This window comes from Nerophis ophidion, linkage group LG12, assembly GCF_033978795.1.
Source record: "Nerophis ophidion isolate RoL-2023_Sa linkage group LG12, RoL_Noph_v1.0, whole genome shotgun sequence".
Classification (NCBI taxonomy): domain Eukaryota; kingdom Metazoa; phylum Chordata; class Actinopteri; order Syngnathiformes; family Syngnathidae; genus Nerophis; species Nerophis ophidion.
Genome location: NC_084622.1, coordinates 44,499,123 through 44,518,606, shown reverse-complemented (window position 1 = coordinate 44,518,606; position 19,484 = coordinate 44,499,123). Strand labels below are relative to the sequence as shown.

At 41.9% G+C, this 19,484-nt stretch overlaps 1 protein-coding gene across 2 annotated transcripts in view; it reads right to left on the bottom strand.

The window, feature by feature from the left end:
- The window catches only part of LOC133563482 (excitatory amino acid transporter 2-like), a 108,513-nt gene extending 91,426 nt beyond the window's left edge, over window positions 1–17,087 (bottom strand). Inside the window, exon 1 of one of the 2 annotated variants that reach the window (XM_061917637.1) lies at window positions 16,812–17,087. The gene's annotated coding sequence lies outside the window, so the exon portion shown is untranslated. Of the gene's footprint in view, window positions 1–7,740; window positions 7,889–16,811 lie in introns of those variants that run through there. The other variant, XM_061917638.1, reaches the window with a different exon arrangement.
- Between the last annotated feature and the right edge of the window lie 2,397 nt (window positions 17,088–19,484).

Sequence of the window (19,484 nt, the reverse complement as noted above, 5' to 3'; positions counted from 1 at the left end):
TGCAGTACATGTTGTTTTTAATGATCACAACGGAGAAGCCAAATGCCTTTAGACAGAAAAGATAAAGTACTTTATTATCATATATTATTCAGAGGCTTTCACGGGCTACATAAAATGATGCAGCCCCCCGGCCTTGAGTTTGACACCTTTGATCTAATCCTACCTTTCTTCTGAACCCAACATTATGCAGATACTAAAATGCCACAATGCCTTCATCAAAAGAAAACATTGACTTTTATTGTTGTATAGTTTTATTGTTACAGGACTTCTTCAGTGTAAGTAATGCCTATTCTAAAACTTAGAGTGTCTTTGGAATAAATAACTCTTCCCACCTGAATGTGTGTCCTTCCGTATATTTTCACTTAGTTGAGACAAAGACTTCTATTTTTTGTTTTTTTCTAAATAAATCAATTACTGCGCTTTAATTATAATTCCTGCTTTGGACACAAAGGGTTGATTGTTCTCAGTGGCTTGGAGAAAAAACAAAACGGGACGCCCCAGAAGCCCCTGTCCGTTTTAGCCCCCCGATCCTCTTTAACATTCTCTGTCAGTGCAGTTCCGTGACTCCCACTGCTGACCTGAATTCTGATGGAGCAGGTGCCAAAGAGACGTGGGTGGTGGTCACTGATCAGTGGTGAAAGGATATGTCCCGTTGATCAACGTAAACACGTGTTAACTACCACCCGGTCCCTCAATCATGTGTTTAGGAGGGACTATCAAGACCAATATTGATCATTCGGAATTACATTTATAGATGTATGGATATTATTTAGTAGGGATGTGAACTAAGGATGGGTACCTTTCACATTTGAATCGAAACGGTACCAATTCCATGCATCAATCAATCAATCAATCAATCAATGTTTACTTATATAGCCCTAAATCACTAGTGTCTGGGAATTAATACCAGTACTCAACAGTACTAATATTTGATGTGTTTAAATGTTAATAAAGGTACATTTGTAGAATACTGTAATCTTTTTTTAACATCTAACAGTGAGCTGATAATGATAACTCTGCTGTTCATTTCTTACACTTCCGAGTAGTATTATATATTAGACTTGGCATGCAGTTGCAATTCCAAGACATTGGATGGCAGTGGTGTGTAGGCTACGAGAGTATGAACAACTCTGCTTCAGACGATCTCCTAAATCGGGGGTCAGCAACCCGTGGCTCTACAGTGTCTCCCTAGTAGCATTTTTGAAAAAGGATTACAAATGGAAAAAGATGGGGGATTTTTTTTGTTTGAGGACACCCAACTCTACATGCCCATAAAGCTGACCAACACGCCGGATTGTAGTCAGCTGGAGGCGTGTCTTAATGAAATGAAACAATGGATGTCCACCAACTTTTTGCAACTAAACGCCAAAAAAACGGAAATGCTGATTATCGGTCCTACTGGACACCGACCTTTATTTGATAATACAACTTTAACATTTGACAACCAAACAATTAAACAAGGCGACTCGGTAAAGAATCTGGGTATTATCTTCGACCCAACTCTCTCGTTTGAATCACACATTAAAAGTTACTAAAACGGCCTTCTTTCATCTCCGTAATATCCCTAAGATTCGCTCCATTTTATTCCATAACGATGCTGAGATCATTATCCATGCGTTTGTTATGTCTCGCCTCGACTACTGTAACGTATTATTTTCAGGTCTCCCCATGTCTAGCATTAAAAGATTACAGTTGGTACAAAATGCGGCTGCTAGACTTTTGACAAGAACAAGAAAGTTTGATCACATTACGCCTGTACTGGCTCACCTGCACTGGCTTCCTGTGCACTTAAGATGTGACTTTAAGGTTTTACTACTTAGGTATAAAATACTACACGGTCTAGCTCCATCCTATCTTGCCGATTGTATTGTACCATATGTCCCGGCAAGAAATCTGCGTTCAAAGGACTACGGCTTTTTAGTGATTCCCAGAGCCCAAAAAAAGTCTGCGGGCTATAGAGCGTTTTCCATACGGGCTCCAGTACTCTGGAATGCCCTCCCGGTAACAGTTCGAGATGCCACCTCAGTAGAAGCATTTAAGTCTCACCTTAAAACTTATTTGTATACTCTAGCCTTTAAATACACCCCCTTTTTAGACCATTTGATCTGCCGTTTCATAATTGTTTCTCTCCTATGTCCCACTCTCCATTGTGGAGGGGGTCCGGTCCGGTGGCCATGGATGAAGTACTGGCTGTCCAGAGTCGGGACCCAGGATGGACCGCTCGCCTGTGTATCGGTTGGGAAAATCTCTGCACTGCTGTTCCGTCTCCGCTTGGGATGGTTTCTTGCTGGCTCCACCTTGGATGGGACTCTCGCTACTATATTGGATTCACTTTGGACTTGATTCTCACGGTTACGTTACATCTACTATGGTTTGGACTTTCATAATATCATGTTAGATCCGCTCGACATCCATTGTCGACGTCCCACTGGGGTGAGTTTTTCCTTGCCCTTATGTGGGCCCTACGGAGGATGTCGTTGTGGTTTGTGCGGCCCTTTGAGGCACTTGTGATTTAGGGCTATATAAATAAACATTGATTGATTGATTGACATGACATGAACCTTCTCAATTGTTAGAAAGCCCACTGTTTAATATTTATGTGTGCATGCTTCCCTGATGATAGTATTTGGTGAACATCGTGTTGTCCTACTAATTCTGGTGGTTCTTGAACTCACTATGGTGTGGACTGTGACGCAACAGTTTGGTTACATGTAAAATCTTCCACTCCTATGTCTCATTTTGTCCACCAAACGTTTTATGCTGGGCTTGATGTTCTTGACTTGTCGGAGTGCTAATCAGGCAAATTTGGTCAGTGCATGACTGCAAGCTAATCAATGGTAACATGCTATTTAGGGTAGCTGTAAGTACATATTGCATCATTATGCTTCATTTGTAGGTATATTTGAGCTCATTTAATATCCTCTTTGTATACAATATAGTTTTGCATGTCTCATGACACATTATCCGTATGCAACATAGGCTGCATTTCAGATAGTTGTTTGTGTGCCATGTTGTTCCAGACCACAGCAAACAATACTTAAGATTGTAATAAATCTAGTAAAAGAAGACAGCCTGAAGTTTCCTTTAACTTGGACACAGACGTCTATACCTTTGATGACTAAACACCAGTCATTTCCAGGATTTATATCACCTTCTGAGTAGCCTCTGATTTACTTATGGCTTGAGACAGAACTTCATTCCAAACCCAGGGGGTGAAGTCCACCCTTTTCCGACCGAGAACCACGGCCTCAGATTTGGAGGTGCTGATACTCATCCTAGCAGCTTCACACTTGGCTGCAAACTGCCATAGTAAATGCTGAAGGTCACACTTTGATGATGCCAACAGAACCACATCATCTGCAAAAAGCAGAGATGTGATACTTTGCCCACGAAACGGGAAACACTGCGCCTAGAAATTCTTTCAATACAGATATTATGCGGGACCAGTGAAAAATGGCAGCCATGGAAGTGTCCAACATCTCTTGTGAACATATCTGATTTACTATCGGCAATGCGAACCAGACTATAGTTCCAATTGTCCATGGCTCATAGCAACAGACTCCTGGAACCACCTCTACAGGACACTGCGAGGTACACGATTAAATGCCTTATCCAAATCCACAATACATTTGCGGACTGCTTGAGCAAACTCCCATGCCCCCTTCAGTATCCTAGCGAGGGTATAAAGCTGGTCCTGTGTTCCACGACCAGGATGAAAACTGCTCTGTTCCTTCTTAAGCCAAGGCTCCACTAATGGCTTGACTCCTCTCTCCGGCACCCTGGAATAAACATTCCCCTGGAGGCTGTGGAGTGTGATCCCTCTATGATTGGAACACACCCTCCGATCTAACATCTTAAAAAGGGGGACCACCACCCAGGACTGGCAATCCAGAAGTACCGCCCCAGACTTCCATGCTATGTTAAACAGACATGTCAGACAGTCAGACTACAGCTTAGCTTTGAGGCATTCAGGGCGATACTCATCCTCTCCTGGGGTCTTGCCACTGGGCAGTTTTTGATTGCATCAACAACATTGGCTCCAGTGATGGACATGTCCGCGTTTGTGACGCCAGACATTGCCTCCTCCAAAGAGGGCGTGTCTGTCGGATTGAGAAGATCCTCAAAGTACTCTTTCTACCATACTTGCCAACACTACCGGATTTTCCGGGAGACTCCCGAAATTCAGCGCCTCTCCCAAAAACCTCTCGGGACAAATTTTCTCCCGAAATTCAGGCGGAGCTGGAGGCCACGCCCCCTGCAGCTCCATGAGAACCTGACTCAGCAAGGCTGTGACCCTCTTAAACAGGACAATACTGCCATCTACTGTACATAGAATAGAATAGAATGTAAATATATTCTACATATATTCTACATTTAAGTGCAGTCAAGGAACATGCATTAGGGAGTCTGTTCTGAAGCCCACAGTAAAGAGACGTGACTTCATCACGCCGCCTGGTTATTGACTCCAACCAAATATATTACGCCGTCGACGAGCAAAATGAAGAAATACGCTTGCAAGTTCCAGAATGATTGGAGTCAAGGATTTCAGTTTATCCAGGGGAGTTCGAAGGGGAGGGGGTATGTTGCCTGAACATTTTGTAGAACAGACTTCTCCATTGAACACGGTGGCCGAACGGATATACTCAGCCATGAACGGTCAGCGAAGCACAAAGCGTCCGCAGCGCAGCATCGTTCACAACCCAGTATTATGGGCCACCTCGCAAAACGGAGACCCGATGGTGTAACTTATGCTGAGACAAAGATGGCTATGCTGATAGCTGGAAGCAACATTCCGTTCTCATTTTGCGGATGTCTACAACAAATCCGTGAAGGATATGTTCCCGGATTCGGAGATCGCTCGCCAATACGCAAATGTCAGTACAAATGTTACTCAAATAGTGAAAGATAAGTGTTGTTGTTGTTTTTTTTAGTAACCAGCAAGCACAGTACAGTTAGTAGAACAACTGTGTTTTTATTACTGTGTATTTGATAGGTGCCGTCGGAAATTCAACTATTTATTTTATTTATATATAATGAAATAAATATATATAGCTAGAATTCACTGAAAGTCAAGTATTTTATATATATATATATATGAAATTTATATGAAATACTCGAGTTGGTGAATTATACTCCTCCCTCTTACCCACGCCCCCCCCCAACCACGCCTCCGCCCCACCCCCGACCAGGCCCGCCCACCCCCCACCTCCCGAAATCGGAGGTCTCAAGGTTGGCAAATATGCTTTCCACCGACCAACTGTATCCACAGAAGTGTTAAGCAGGTTTCTGCCCCCTTTATAGAAACAGGGACAGGGGCACTGCTTCCCCCTCCTGGTGCACTGGATGATTTGACACAAACTCTTTGCGGCCGACCAAATTTCCTGCTTAGGGAGAGGTACCACAGTTGAGAAACAGACATTTTTCAATAGCTCTCTAGCAGTGACGTGCGGTGAACTAAACACCAGGTGAGGCACATATACTTTTTTTTCTTCTTTTTTTTTTTGCTTAAATTCATATGTGCAGCTCTAGTCATTGTTGATTTAGGTTGCACATTAGAGTAACAGGAAAAAAGGGAGTTGTTCGCTTTCATAAAAACATTATCATAATGATATTTTGATATGATAAATGGATCCAAAAAGTGTTTGATAAAGTTGTTATTAAATACTTTTTGGTCCCATTTGCTTTTAACAAAATAAATCAAGTATTGTGAGTGTATAATAGTTTTCTGCATTTGTATCTGAAGCAGCAACGGCTATCCTCCATGAAAACATAATTTGTATGACCACATTCATTTTGTCTTAAAGTCCAGTTTAGAAAAGTATTTCATCTTGGATACAGTATATAATCCTCCATATTGGCAGACACATTCATTTAATTTAATTTCATTACTAAAAAATTAAACAATATTTTTGTATCCGACAAAAAACACCCACAAACGCTTGCTTACTCTAATAAAAATGCCATGTTTGTTATAAATACAGTTAAAAAAAAAGAAAAGAAAAAAAGGAAAGCTTCTACTGGAGAGACCTTTGTCTGCTAGCTTGAGCGCCCCAACTTCTCCCAGTGTGGCGAGTCAGTGTACTGCTGAGGCATTGAACTGCAAGTTGACAATATATCACCCCCTACCTTGAGGCAGAGGTACTTGCTGCCTCATGGCCTGCCTTTTCCCCTTGGCAACAAGCATGCGCCCCCTAGCACGTACACGCCCAATACACACTGCGTGTAGCCGTGGAGGCACCGCATGCGCCTGCCTCACTTCTCGTCTGCTGCATTGTTTTGATCAGGAAACATGGCATTTCTGCGATTTTGACCATGAAAATTACCAAAATATACAGGAATCACATACAAAGCATAAACCAAGGTAAATATTAAAACATATTTTATTTTATAACTTCGTTTTGGAACATCTCGTGTTCAAGCCACCTGGATGCAGGTGAGGCACTGCCTCACTTGCCTTCCCTGACAGCATGGCACTGCTCTCTCGGGCAGGGTTAGGGAACCTATGGCTCTAGAGCCAGATGTGGCTCGTTTGCTGACTGCATCTGGCTCTCAGATAAATCTTAGCTGACATTGCTTAACACCATACGTAATGAATAAGAATGAATACGTGTTTAAAATAACATTAAAAATTTAGAACATTCTCATGTATTTAATCCATCCATCCGTTTTCTCAAAGTCGCAATAATGGTAAGAAGTATTTTATTTATTATCAGTTAACTTCAGAATAACAATGTTATCAAAAAGAACAAGAGACGTATTATATTCTAAAAAATGTTGGTCTTACTTAAAAATGCACGCATTTAGTTGTATTCAGGGTTAAAAAAATATTATGTGGCTCTCACGGATATACGTTTTAAAATATTAGGCTTTCATGGCTCTCTCAGCCAAAAAGGTTCCCGACCCCTGCTCTAGGGGGTCCAACAGTGGTCCCAGGCCCTGTGCTCAAGTAACACCGACCCACAGTATAGGCAGCTTGACTGAGTCCGTTCTGAATGCCGCTTAAGTGCTTGTGTGCCGAGTCTAGACGTGACATCACATGCAACAAAGGTATCAAAATCTGATTTTACGAAAATTGATACCCGGTAGTATTTACGGAATTCGGTCGGTGCCTAATTCACACATCCTTAGAACAACCACTCACGCTTATTTTCTGATTCTTTTGGTGACAATCAATTCCCGATTCAACATAATCCTTATTATTTTGTAAAAAAGTGAGAAGTCCGTACTGTCACTGTGATGGGTTGGGGGCTGTTTCAAATTCAATGGTTCACATAGCTGATGTCTGCATATTCTACTGGATCTTCTCATTGCCTCATACACTACTATATTGCGGCCATTCTACCTTTTGCATTATATAAGCAGTGTTATGCTTACATGAAGTTGATTGGATGTGGTGACAACATTTCGTTTCCATATCGAACATTTCCCAGTTTGCTGCTATGACGAAAGTAAACGTCTTCTATTGTCGCATACATGTCATGTGGCGATTGTCTCATAGCAAAACTACAAAAATGTCAGCATCCCGGCAAGTAGAGATCTATCGTTCCGCCGCCCAGGAGCAGCCTCTGGTGAATGCATGTGTTGTCCTGCTCCTGTGTAGTCAAACAGAAGTGAAAGGAGCCAGGCCCTTTGTTTGGTCAGCCCATGGGAAAGACCTCACTCTGTGAAGCCCTCTGAGAACTAAAACACGGATTCTGTAGGCAAGACTACGCACAAGCAGAAAAAAAAAGGGGTATTTACCTCACGTATTCCAAGATTCATACCACGGGCCACTGGTGATGAATTCCAAGAACAAAAAAAGCCCAGATCAATGAATTAAAAATAGAAATGCCATGATATTCAAGAAAACGAGAGAACAAACTGAGGAGTTCAAACGTGAGAAAATGAAAAAAAAAAAACAAGTAGAGACAAGCATGAGTGAAAGGAGGAGCTGGTTGGCATCCCGTGTGTGTTCCCAGGAGGATTACACAAGCAGCGGAGTTTACACAATGACAGTAGGAACTCCATGAATGAAAAAGATATTTTCCATGTGGAAGAGGAATTCTGTTGTCTATTTCACTTTTGTCTCATTTCTGGAATTTTAGCGTGGAGTTAGAGCTTGGACCTCCCCTAATCAGAATTTTACTTTTGTTCGGGGAGAATTTTTTTTTTTTTTAACGTGCAGTACCGGGGTCCAACAGAGAGGGAGCAGCTGCGTAAAGAAGCCTGCATTCAAAATGCCTAGCTGAAGAAAAACTGTAAACATTGATATTAGAACTACTCAGATTGACAAAAACACCTGCTGTGCTGTACTGGATGACAGTGAATCTTACAGTGGAACCTTGATGACCAACTCCTCAGTGTGCAAACTTTAGATTTACAAACCGCAGACCAAAAAATAAAAATGTTTCATTCACCTATTGTATGCCTGCAATTCGGCCATTTTGAGCCCGGAAGCACATGTGAGTGCTCAGCAGAAAAGTGCTGTTGGTATCTCCTGTGCGACTTGTGCCTTTTTGCAGCATTTTTCTTGTTTTGCTAGTTCAATGCGAGTCCAAATAAAGCAATGGACAAGCGACGTGTGGTTTGAAAGACTTAAGAAGTATACACTTTGTTGCCGACACCCACCAGGCCCACCTTTCCCCTGCATGTTGTCATGATCCGCCTCCCGGATCATATATAGTTTTTGTTCTTGAGTCCTTTTTCCATGAATTGATTAACATGGACCCCGACTTAAACAAGTTGAAAAACTTATTGGGGTGTTACCATTTAGTGGTCAATTGTACGGAATATGTACTGTACTGTTGAATCCACTAATAAAAGTATCGATCAATTTTTGTGTGTTTTCTGATTATTTTTGGATTCTTCCGATCCCCTAGTTTGTGCACTTCCTTGTTTGTTCGGTTACCAGGGTTTCTTATTTGTTTTACCTGCTTTGCTTTTGTCACGCACCTGTCTTTTGATTGTTACTTTGGTATTTAAGCCTGCCTTCGACCTCAGTTCAAGCTTGGTTCGTTGTTTGCTCAATGCAACTCTCACGTTGGCTTCTCTGCTTTATAAATACTTGGGTTAAGTTACGTCTTAGCTTCTCGTGCGCTCGGCACATTACTTTGGACTTTCGGACTCCGAAAAGTTTTAGCTTACCTTACCGTGCGTAGGCACGCACTTTCTTTTGCTTTTGTACCAGTGTTCTTTTACTTTTTGTATATTAAATGAAGTCTTACCTGCAATTCCTGCTTGTCTTGGTACCCGTGCATCCGGGGGTGACACAACGCACATCACAATGCGTTTCCAACATGACAGGAGGAACCAAGAATGAACTAATTATTAATTATTTGAATTCCAAATCATTTAATACCCTCTCCGCGTGTGTTTCATACGCCAGCAGCCAAGAGGAGTTTTTGTAACATGTTATTTGCTCTATAGTATAATCCATCCCATCCATTTTTCTACCGCTTATTCTCCTTTGGGGTCGCGGGGGGCGCTGGTGCCTATCTCAGCTACAATCGGGCGGAAGGCGGTGTACACCCTGGACAAGTTCTATAGTATAATAATGTTCATATTGAAAAATAATTTGTGACAATCAATTTGAATTGAAGGGCTTCACGGTGGCAGAGGGGTTAGTGCGTCTGCCTCACAATACGAAGGTCCTGCAGTCCTGGGTTCAAATCCAGGCTCGGGATCTTTCTGTGTGGAGTTTGCATGTTCTCCCCGTGAATGCGTGGGTTCCCTCCGGGTACTCCGGCTTCCTCCCACTTCCAAAGACATGCACCTGGGGATAGGTTGATTGCCAACACTAAATGGTCCCTAGTGTGTGAATGTGAGTGTGAATGTTGTCTGTCTATCTGTGTTGGCCCTGCGATGAGGTGGCGACTTGTCCAGGGTGTACCCTGCCTTCCACTCGATTGTAGCTGAGATAGGCGCCAGCGCCCCCCGCGACCCCGAAAGGGAATAAGCGGTAGAAAATGGATAGATGGAATTTGAATTGAGAATTGTGTTGGTCTGAGAATCAATTTGGAATCAATCACCCCAAGAATCGATTTGGAATTCCGATTCTTGTGAATTCCAATTCACATCCCTAGGGTGCACCACAGGACTAGTGACAGTGTGTGTGTGTCTCGACTGTACATAAGGAGGACATCTTTGGCTTTTTTTGTTATGAATATAAAGTTGATGCATCACCCTCTTCTTATGTTTCTTATGTCTGTTACACTTTATTTTGTGTACAATCTTTTACTAAAATACGGAAGTTTGTTTAGGCTGGGACACATTGTTTTCTCATAGAGAGATTTGCTTAAATATACAAATGTTTCAATGTACAAACTCTGTAGTGATCAACGTTACTCTGCTCGTTAGCTAAATGTTATCTTATACAATCAGTAGAGTTATTATCCATAGAAAGTGAATTATTGCCTTTACATAGTCACAAGGGAAAATTTAAAAAATGCTTTGATTTTGCTTCATTTAAGCATATTTATTTTTAAGTGTAGTTCATTGCTTTTTGTCTGTTTTAAAGAGGTCGCAATTTGAAAGTTGAGATGCCGGATCAAAAAAAAAAAAACACCATTTTTTTTGCGGATGCTAAAATAAATTCACCACTCATCTTCGTAAATCCTGAATCCTGGCTTCAACAGCACATAAGAAGTTGTCCCACGAGAAGCAGGCAACATATGTAGAACCTTCAGGCTGCTTGTGCTGTTCTTCCATGTCACCACGACCACACTCTCTGATTGCTAATTTTACTTTTAGCCCTTTTATTATAAGCACCAATAATATATATTTTATATATATATATATATATATATATATATATATATATATATATATATATATATATATATATATATATATATATATATATATATATATATATATATACAGTTATGGTGAAAAGTCAGAAGTATACCTACAGCAATGATAATATTTGTTTACATGTCCTTTGGCAAGTTTCACTGCAATACGGCACTTTTGGTAGCTATCCACAAGCTTCTGTCACACTTCTGGTTAAATTTATGACCACTCCTCTTGACAAAATTGGTGCAGTTCAGCTAAATTTGTTGATTATCTTACATGGACTTGTTTCTTCAGCATTGTCCACATGTTTGGGAAGGCCATTCTAAAACCTTAATTCGAGCCTGATTTAGCTTTTCCTTTACCACTTTTGACATGTGTTTGGGGTCATTGTCCTGTTGGAACACCCAACTGCTCCCAAAACCCAACCTGCGGGCTGATGATTTTAGGTTGTCCTGAAGAATTTGGAGGTAATAATCCTTTCGCATTGTCCCATTTACTCTCTGTAAAGCACCAGTTCCATTGGCAGCAAAACAGGCCCAGAGCATAATACTACCACCACCATGCTTGACGGTAGGTTGGTGTTCCTGGAATTAGAGGCCGAAACCTTTTCTTGTCCAAACATATTGCTGGGTACTGTGGCCAAACAGCTCATTTTTTTTTTCATCAGACCACAGAACCTTCCTTTAAAAGGTTTTATCTTTGTCCATATGCATGTACAGTACACACTAGGGTTGTATGGTATACCACTATTAATATAGCACCGCGATACATCTTATTCAGTAATATATCGCCTCTGAAAAGTACCAGTACTAATTAGGAGTCTGTGTTTGCTTACTTACTAATAAAAGACAAGTTGTATTGTATGTTAACATTTTCATTTAAGGACAAACTTGCAATAAGAAACACATGTTTAATGTACGGTAGGATTTTTCGTTAAAATAAAGCCAATAACGCAATTTTTTGTGGTCCCCTTTATTTTTAGAAAAGTATCGAAAAGTACCAAAAAGTATCGAAATATTGGTTTCGGGACAACAATAGTACTTACCTACACACACACATATATGTATATACATATATATATATATATAAAGCCAGATTAACTGAAGGAGCGTTCAAAGTCAGATGGAATAATCACAAGGCCTCCTTTAGAAACCGGACTTTGCAGAATTCTACAGAACTCAGCAAGCACATTTGGAACCTCAAAGACAATAATGTTGAATATTCAATAACATGGCAAATTCTTGCATCCAGCACACCTTACAACAGTGGTAATAAAAGATGCAATCAATGCTTAAAAGAGAAACTGTTTATTATATATCATCCAGACCTGTCATCCCTCAACAAGCGCAGTAAAATCATTTCAACATGCCGCCACAGACGGAAACACCTCCTAGGTAACACATGAGCCAATCACCACACCCTACGCCTGCCTGTACCCACCCACTCTGTGCCCTACATAAACCATTGTATGTGAATGCTTCCATTAAAATCTCCTGATGATTGAGGGAACCCCTCATGAAACAGTTCTGTAGAGATGAAGTAGTCAAGTGATTTTTCCCACACATACATATTGCGCTCTAACACAGTATCAAGCACTAGTCTATGGATAATCCAATCAAGACATACACATATATATATATATATATATATATATATATATATATATATATATATATATATATATATATATATATATATAGTAAATTGAAATGGTAAATTAAAGTTCTACCTTCAAGGTACTCAAAGCGCTTTGACAGTTTTTCCACATTCACCCATTCACACACTGATGGCGGGAGCTGCCAAGCAAGGCCCTAACCTCGTCCCATCAGGAGAAAGAGTGAAGTTTCTTGGTCAGGGACACAACAAACATGACTAGGATTTCGGACCAAACTGGAAACTCTCAGGTTGCTGGCACGGCCGATCTACCAACCAAACCCATCTATCCATCCATTTTATACAGCTTCTCTAACCACACCGTCCCAGTATATACATTATTATATTAATAATATATATATGCATATTATTCTAACGTTTGCACTCTTTGTGCGTCATTCCCACTTAGTCACCCACTCTACCTCGCACCTTTGCCGGTGTTACATCTCACTTTATCTGGCAGTAAGAGAAGCCTCCGCCTGTTATATATTTTTTTTTGGGGCGGGGGGGGGTTAGATTATTATTTTTGACAATCTAGCATGAATCCAACAGTTTGCTTGCTTTTAGAATAAACAAAATATCACTGATTGAAATCAAGCCCTGATTCATATCATCATTCATATTCATGGGTAAAAATCAATTTTCTTTTACCACTGAGGTGTTTAATTCACTCACCTCCATTAAATTTTAACCATCAACCATGACCCCTCCCCTTGTGTGCTTATGTCCGAGAACAGCCTTGACATAAAAACACACTAACATCCCCCACACACACATACACACACATTCATGTAAACATACAAGGTACCCTGAGCAATGTCTACCCTAATTAAAGCCTGGTCTTCCCAGATGGCTGGCATTAACGACGTGGATGGTCGGAAGGCTTGACATGTTTTATTGCATCTCATTAATGGTTAGGTTTAAAAACAGGGGGGAAAAAAAATGAATAAAGCATATGTTATGAGCATTAGTACAAAACACACACAAATGCTGCTTCTGCATTGTCTAAATAGAATTTTAATTTGTTTACATAAGACATCTGTAATGGATTCTGTACGTTTGCATTTCTTCATGTGTGTCTGCTGTCGGCCACATTTCTATGATGTGCTACGAAATCACGAACGAAGGCACATTGAAGTGCAAATTATTGGTATTTGTGTGTGCAATATAGGCTCATTATGAACACATAGAGATCCAAGACATTGCTTTTGTACATAAAATGAGTCACCCTGCCTTTCAGCATGTGCTGTGGCTGTCTGTGCTCATTCATGTAAGGCAGCAAATGCCACAGTACAGTAGTTTAGAGAGTATATAGCCTCTGGGAAAAGGACAAAACACATTATCTGCATGGACACTTTTCAATACGAATTCTCCCAGCAATTACACTGAACGCCAGCCCCCCCCAAACCCTTTCAGAACCCACCCCCTCCGACAAAATGGCCGGGGTCCAGCCAGTTTGTCTCACCGAGACCACCGGCGGTAGATCTCCCGCTTGTTGATAACCCAACGGCCACACCGATTTCCTCCGCAGGTCACATCCGTCACTGTGCCCTCGACAGAAGCATCCACTCACACAGCCTGGACACGTTTTCTCAATTGACGAGCTGGAGGCGATAAACTGATGGTGCCAAGAGAGTTGGTTTCCATGGCGACATTGGCGGTGCTGTTTGGAAACTGGTGTGCGTGCGTGCGTGTGTGTGTGTGTGTGTGTGTGTATGTGCCTGTGTGTGTGTGTGAGAAGAAGAAATGAGCTGCAACCATTGGTTCAAAAGGTAGGTGGTGATAGCAAGGTTGTGTTGCTTGTTCCTCCTTCCGTACATTATTCAAACAATTATATCGCCCACACTCAAAGCAAACACATACTGTACATTTTCAGGGTTTTTTTTATATATATTTTTTTTTTTATCGCTTATTGCATACGTTTACCAATAGAAACCATATATACCAACCTACTCAGTGGCCTAGTGGTTAGAGTGTCTGCCCTGAGATCGGTAGGTCGTGAGTCATACCAAAGACTATAAAAAAAATGGGACCCATTGCCTCCCTGCTTGGCACTCAGCATCAAGGGTTGGGATTGGGGGTTGAATCACCATAAATTATTTCCGGGCGCGGCACCGATGCTGCCCACTGCTCCCCTCACTTCCCAGGGGGCGATCAGGCGGATGGGTTAAATACAGAGGACAAATTTCACCACACCTAGTATGTGTGTGAGACAATCATTGGTACTTTAACTTGAACTGTACTTTAACATACTTTTTACCACTTTGCGTGCACGACTCCAACTTGTTTCGTCTAAGTCAGTGGTTCTCAAACTTTTTTTTTTGCACAAAGTATCACTTCAGAAAACACTTGGCTCTCCAAGTACCAGCATCATGACCAACATTTCAATACAGTAGCGTAGTAGGTCTAAATAGTCACTAAAAACAAGGCAGAGGTTTTATTTAACAAATTAATTTAATATTTTGGGCCACTGTAACGTTACACACGGTTGAATATATTTAATTCGGTGATACATTGGCACACCACTAGATGAAGCACAGTTTGAGGTACATGGTCGAATTTATCAATCTGTCAACTTCCTGGTTATGGTTATGATGTAATTCGAACATGCATGATACGTATTTGTCATTAGAACATGTCCGAATGGGACTAGAAAGAAGCAGAGTTTTTTTAAGTCCATACCCCTTTTCCATTTCATAGCAATTTCTTATACTTTTACCAGTTCCTTTCCTGTTCCCGATGTGTAACGCACATTAAATAAATAAACAAATACACAAATAATCAATAAAGTTAAGTTAAGTACCACTGATGGTCACACACACACCAGGTGTGGTGACCCATCCCCTTTGATCCACCTCCGAGGAGGTGATGGGAGTAGTGAGCAGCAGCAGGGGCCACGCTCAGGAGTCATTTTGGTGATTTAACCCCCAATTCCAACCCTTGATGCTGAGTGCCAAACAGGGAGGTAATGGCTCCAATTTTTATAGCTTTTGGTATTAAATCACAACCTAGCGATCTCAGGGCGGACACTCTAACCACAGTTCTCGTGAATTAAAGGTAGAGCTTGATTTAATCAATCTTTTGAATTTGGATTAATTATGCTTAATCACAGACTCACTTGCTTGATTTAAATGAACATTTGAACACAAATGCAATTTTAGCGCAAAATGTCATTTTGGAATATATTTTTTTAATGTTTTAGGGCTACTTGTATGCGTTTATTTGCTCAAGACTTGGTATTTGCGGTGCAATTTGAAGTGAAATGTGCCAGCGAGCCCACCTGTTAGAGTCTCCTCACTGATCTTTGCACTGACGTATGCATTGACCTGATCACTGACCGTCCCGACACCCCATTTAGGTAAACATCCACAGTGAAGCTAAAAGAGCATCCATCCATCTATTTTTCTACCCCTGAAGCCTATCTCAGCTGCGCTCGGGCGGAAGGCGGCGTACACCCTGGACAAGTCGCCGCCTCATCGCAGGGCCAACACAGATAAAAAGACAACACTCACACTCACATTCACACACTCGGGCCAATTTAGTGTTGGCTAAATATAGCTTTAATAATTTCAGTTGAAAAACTTCAAATTCAAGCTTATTTTTTTTCTTAAAAAACACTTTGATGTTTTGTGGCTACTTACTGTCCATCCATCCATTTTCTACCGCTTATTCCCTTTCGGGGTCGCGGGGGGCGCTGGCGCCTATCTCAGCTACAATCGGGCGGAAGGCGGGGTACACCCTGGACAAGTCGCCGCCTCATCGCAGGGCCAACACAGATAGACAGACAACATTCACACTCACATTCACACACTAGGGACCATTTAGTGTTGCCAATCAACCTATCCCCAGGTGCATGTCTTTGGAAGTGGGAGGAAGCCGGAGTACCCGGAGGGAACCCACGCATTCACGGGGAGAACATGCAAACTCCACACAGAAAGATCCCGAGCCTGGATTTGAACCCAGGACTGCAGGACCTTCGTATTGTGAGGCAGACGCACTAACCCCTCTGCCACCGTGAAGCCCTGGCTACTTACTGTTTATTCTTAAAGCACATCAGGAGAACGTGTTGAGTACAGTAACGTGTTGAGTACAGTACATTGGTGCGATGTTATGCCATGTGACAGGACATAAAGGTTAACTCGCATCAATCATCTGCAATAAATTGCTTGCCATTCTACATGCATGTCTGGTCAGATCACATTAATGACATCCAACGAGTCAAGGCAGCTCTGATGGAATGTACACTTCTGTGTTTCCATTTGCTGCACACCCACACAAAAAGTGTGAAAAAAAAGGAGGTGCAATTAAATATAAATTTTTTTGTAAAGAAAAAACACATTAGCCATTTTTAAAAAGAGATTCTAAAAACAAAAACAGCATCTTACCTTTATTCCAAACCTCAAATGATAAAGTTTTGGGTGCAGGGTCTTGTTGCATCCGCGTCACAGAGGTTGAAGCAGCACAGAGACACTGCGGTCCAGCACAGGAGCGTCTGACGGAGCTCTCACAGAAGGGGGTTGGTCTCAGTAGAATCCGAGGAGCTGTGCAGCTTAACGAGCCTACGGAATGATGAGCTCTGCCTCACCTCAACACTCGGTGCTTGACTCCCCCACAGGACCCCCGCCCCTCCTCTTTTTGTCCTCACAATGGCGATGAAACCTCCTGTTGGCGGAAGATGCAGCCTATACCTGATCTCCCCTCTCTCTCCCTCTTTCACAGGCACATTCCCACACACTCATTTGCATCCCATTGAAAAGTTCACACACGCCTCAACATTTTCAATTATGACATCATTCACACTCTCTAGTATTTACTCTATTTAGCCTGACCCGTGCAATAAATGTACAATGGAACCTCAATTTAAGAACCGAATTGGTTCTTGGACGTGGTTCACAGATCGAAAAGTTTGTATAGTAAAGCAGAGTTCCACACAGACCAAGCTGCAGAAAAAAAACATTTAAAGGGGAACATTATCAGCAGACCTATGTAAGTGTCAATATATACCTTGATGGAGCAGAAGAAAGACCATATATTTTTTTAACCGATTTCCGAACTCTAAATGGGTGAATTTTGGCGAATTAAACGCCTTTCTGTTTATCGCTCTTTTTGCGATGACGTCAGAACGTGACGTCACCGAGGTAATACAGCCGCCATTTTCATTTTCAACGCATTACAAACACCGGCTCTCAGCTCTGTTATTTTCCGTTTTTTCGACTATTTTTTGGAACTTTGGAGACATCATGCCTCGTCGGTGTGTTGTCGGAGGGTGTAACAACACTAACAGGGAGGGATTCAAGTTGCACCACTGGCCCGAAAATGCCAAAGTGTCTGCCGCCAGACCCCATTGAATGTACCAAAGTGTCTCCACATTTTACCGGCGATGACAGACATGGCACAGAGATGTATGGATAACCTGCAGATGTGTTTGCAACGATAAAGTCAACGAAATCACAAAGGTGAGTTTTGTTGATGTTGACTTATGTGCTAATCAGACATATTTGGTTGTGGCGTGACTGCCAGCTAATCGATGCTAACATGCTATGCTAATCGACGCTAACATGCTATTTACCGGTGGTGCTAAAGCAGACATGGCACAGAGATGTATGGATAACCTGCAGATGCATTTGCAACGATAAAGTCAACAAATTCACAAAGGTGAGTTTTGTTGATGTTGACTGCCAGCTAATCGATGCTAACATGCTATTTACCGGCGGTGCTAAAGCAGACATGGCCCAGAGATGTATGGATAACCTGCAGATGCATTTGCAACGATAAAGTCAACAAATTCACAAAGGTGAGTTTTGTTGATGTTGACTGCCAGCTAATCGATGCTAATATGCTATTTACCGGCGGTGCTAAAGCAGACATGGCACAGAGATGTATGGATAACCTGCAGATGCATTTGCAACTATATTACGTTTCCTTCCACCCACATTTAATGCGAAACAAACACTTACCAATCGACGGATTTAAGTTGCTCCAGTGTCACAAGATGCGAAAGTCCTGATTGTTTGGTCCGCACATTTTACCGGCGATGCTAACGCAGCTATTCGGCCATGTCATGGCTATGAATAGCGTCAATAGCTATTCGCTCAATAGCTTCAGTTTCTTCTTCAATACTTTCATACTCCAGCCATCCGTTTCAATACATGCGTAATCTGTTGAATCGCTTAAGTCGCTGAAATCCGAGTCTGAATCCGAGCTAATGTCGCTATATCTTGCTGTGGTATTCGCCGTTGTTTGTTTACATTGGCAGCACTGTGTGACGTCACAGGGAAAGGGATAGTCGCATCGCAAATAGCGAAAATCAAGCACTTTAAAGCTTTTTTAGGGATATTTTGGGACCGGTAAAATTTTGAAAAAAACTTCAAAAAATACAACATGCCACTGGGAACTGACTTGTATTGTTTTTAACCCTTTTGAAATTGTGAAAATGTTCCCCTTTAAGGATGGGGGAGGTTAGGGGGATTTAACAATTTTCCAGCTCTGCCAAAAATGTATTCCCGTGGCGGGAGAGTGCACGCTTCTTAAAGCTGCATTGCTGGGGCTTGGTCTGTCCACAACAGTGACCAGAGGGGACTGCAACGTACTTGTGGAGATGGACGTGGACCACGCGTTCCCTGCGGGCGGAGTGTGTGCAGGGGCTGGCCATGAAGCAGCCAACAGGTGAGTGGACATCTCAGCTGGAACGAGTTCCTCTATTAGCAGCGCCGGAGACCATGAGCGGGGGAGATGGTGAGAGACACAGAGAGTGACGAACGAACAAGACTGCTGGAAAGCACAGGGGAAGAGGAGCAAGACTGCTGAAAAGCTGAAAGACTTTAAAGGCCTACTGAAAGCCACTACTAGCAACCACGCAGTCTGATAGTTTATATATCAATGATGAAATATTAACATTGCAACACATGCCAATACGGCCGCTTTAGTTTACTAAATTACAATTTTAAATTTCCTGGGAGTTTCGTCTTGGAAATGTTGTGTAATGATGACGTGTACGCAGGACGTTACGCGTTTTTAGGAAGTATGAGCGCTGCACACACACACAGCTAAAAGTCGTC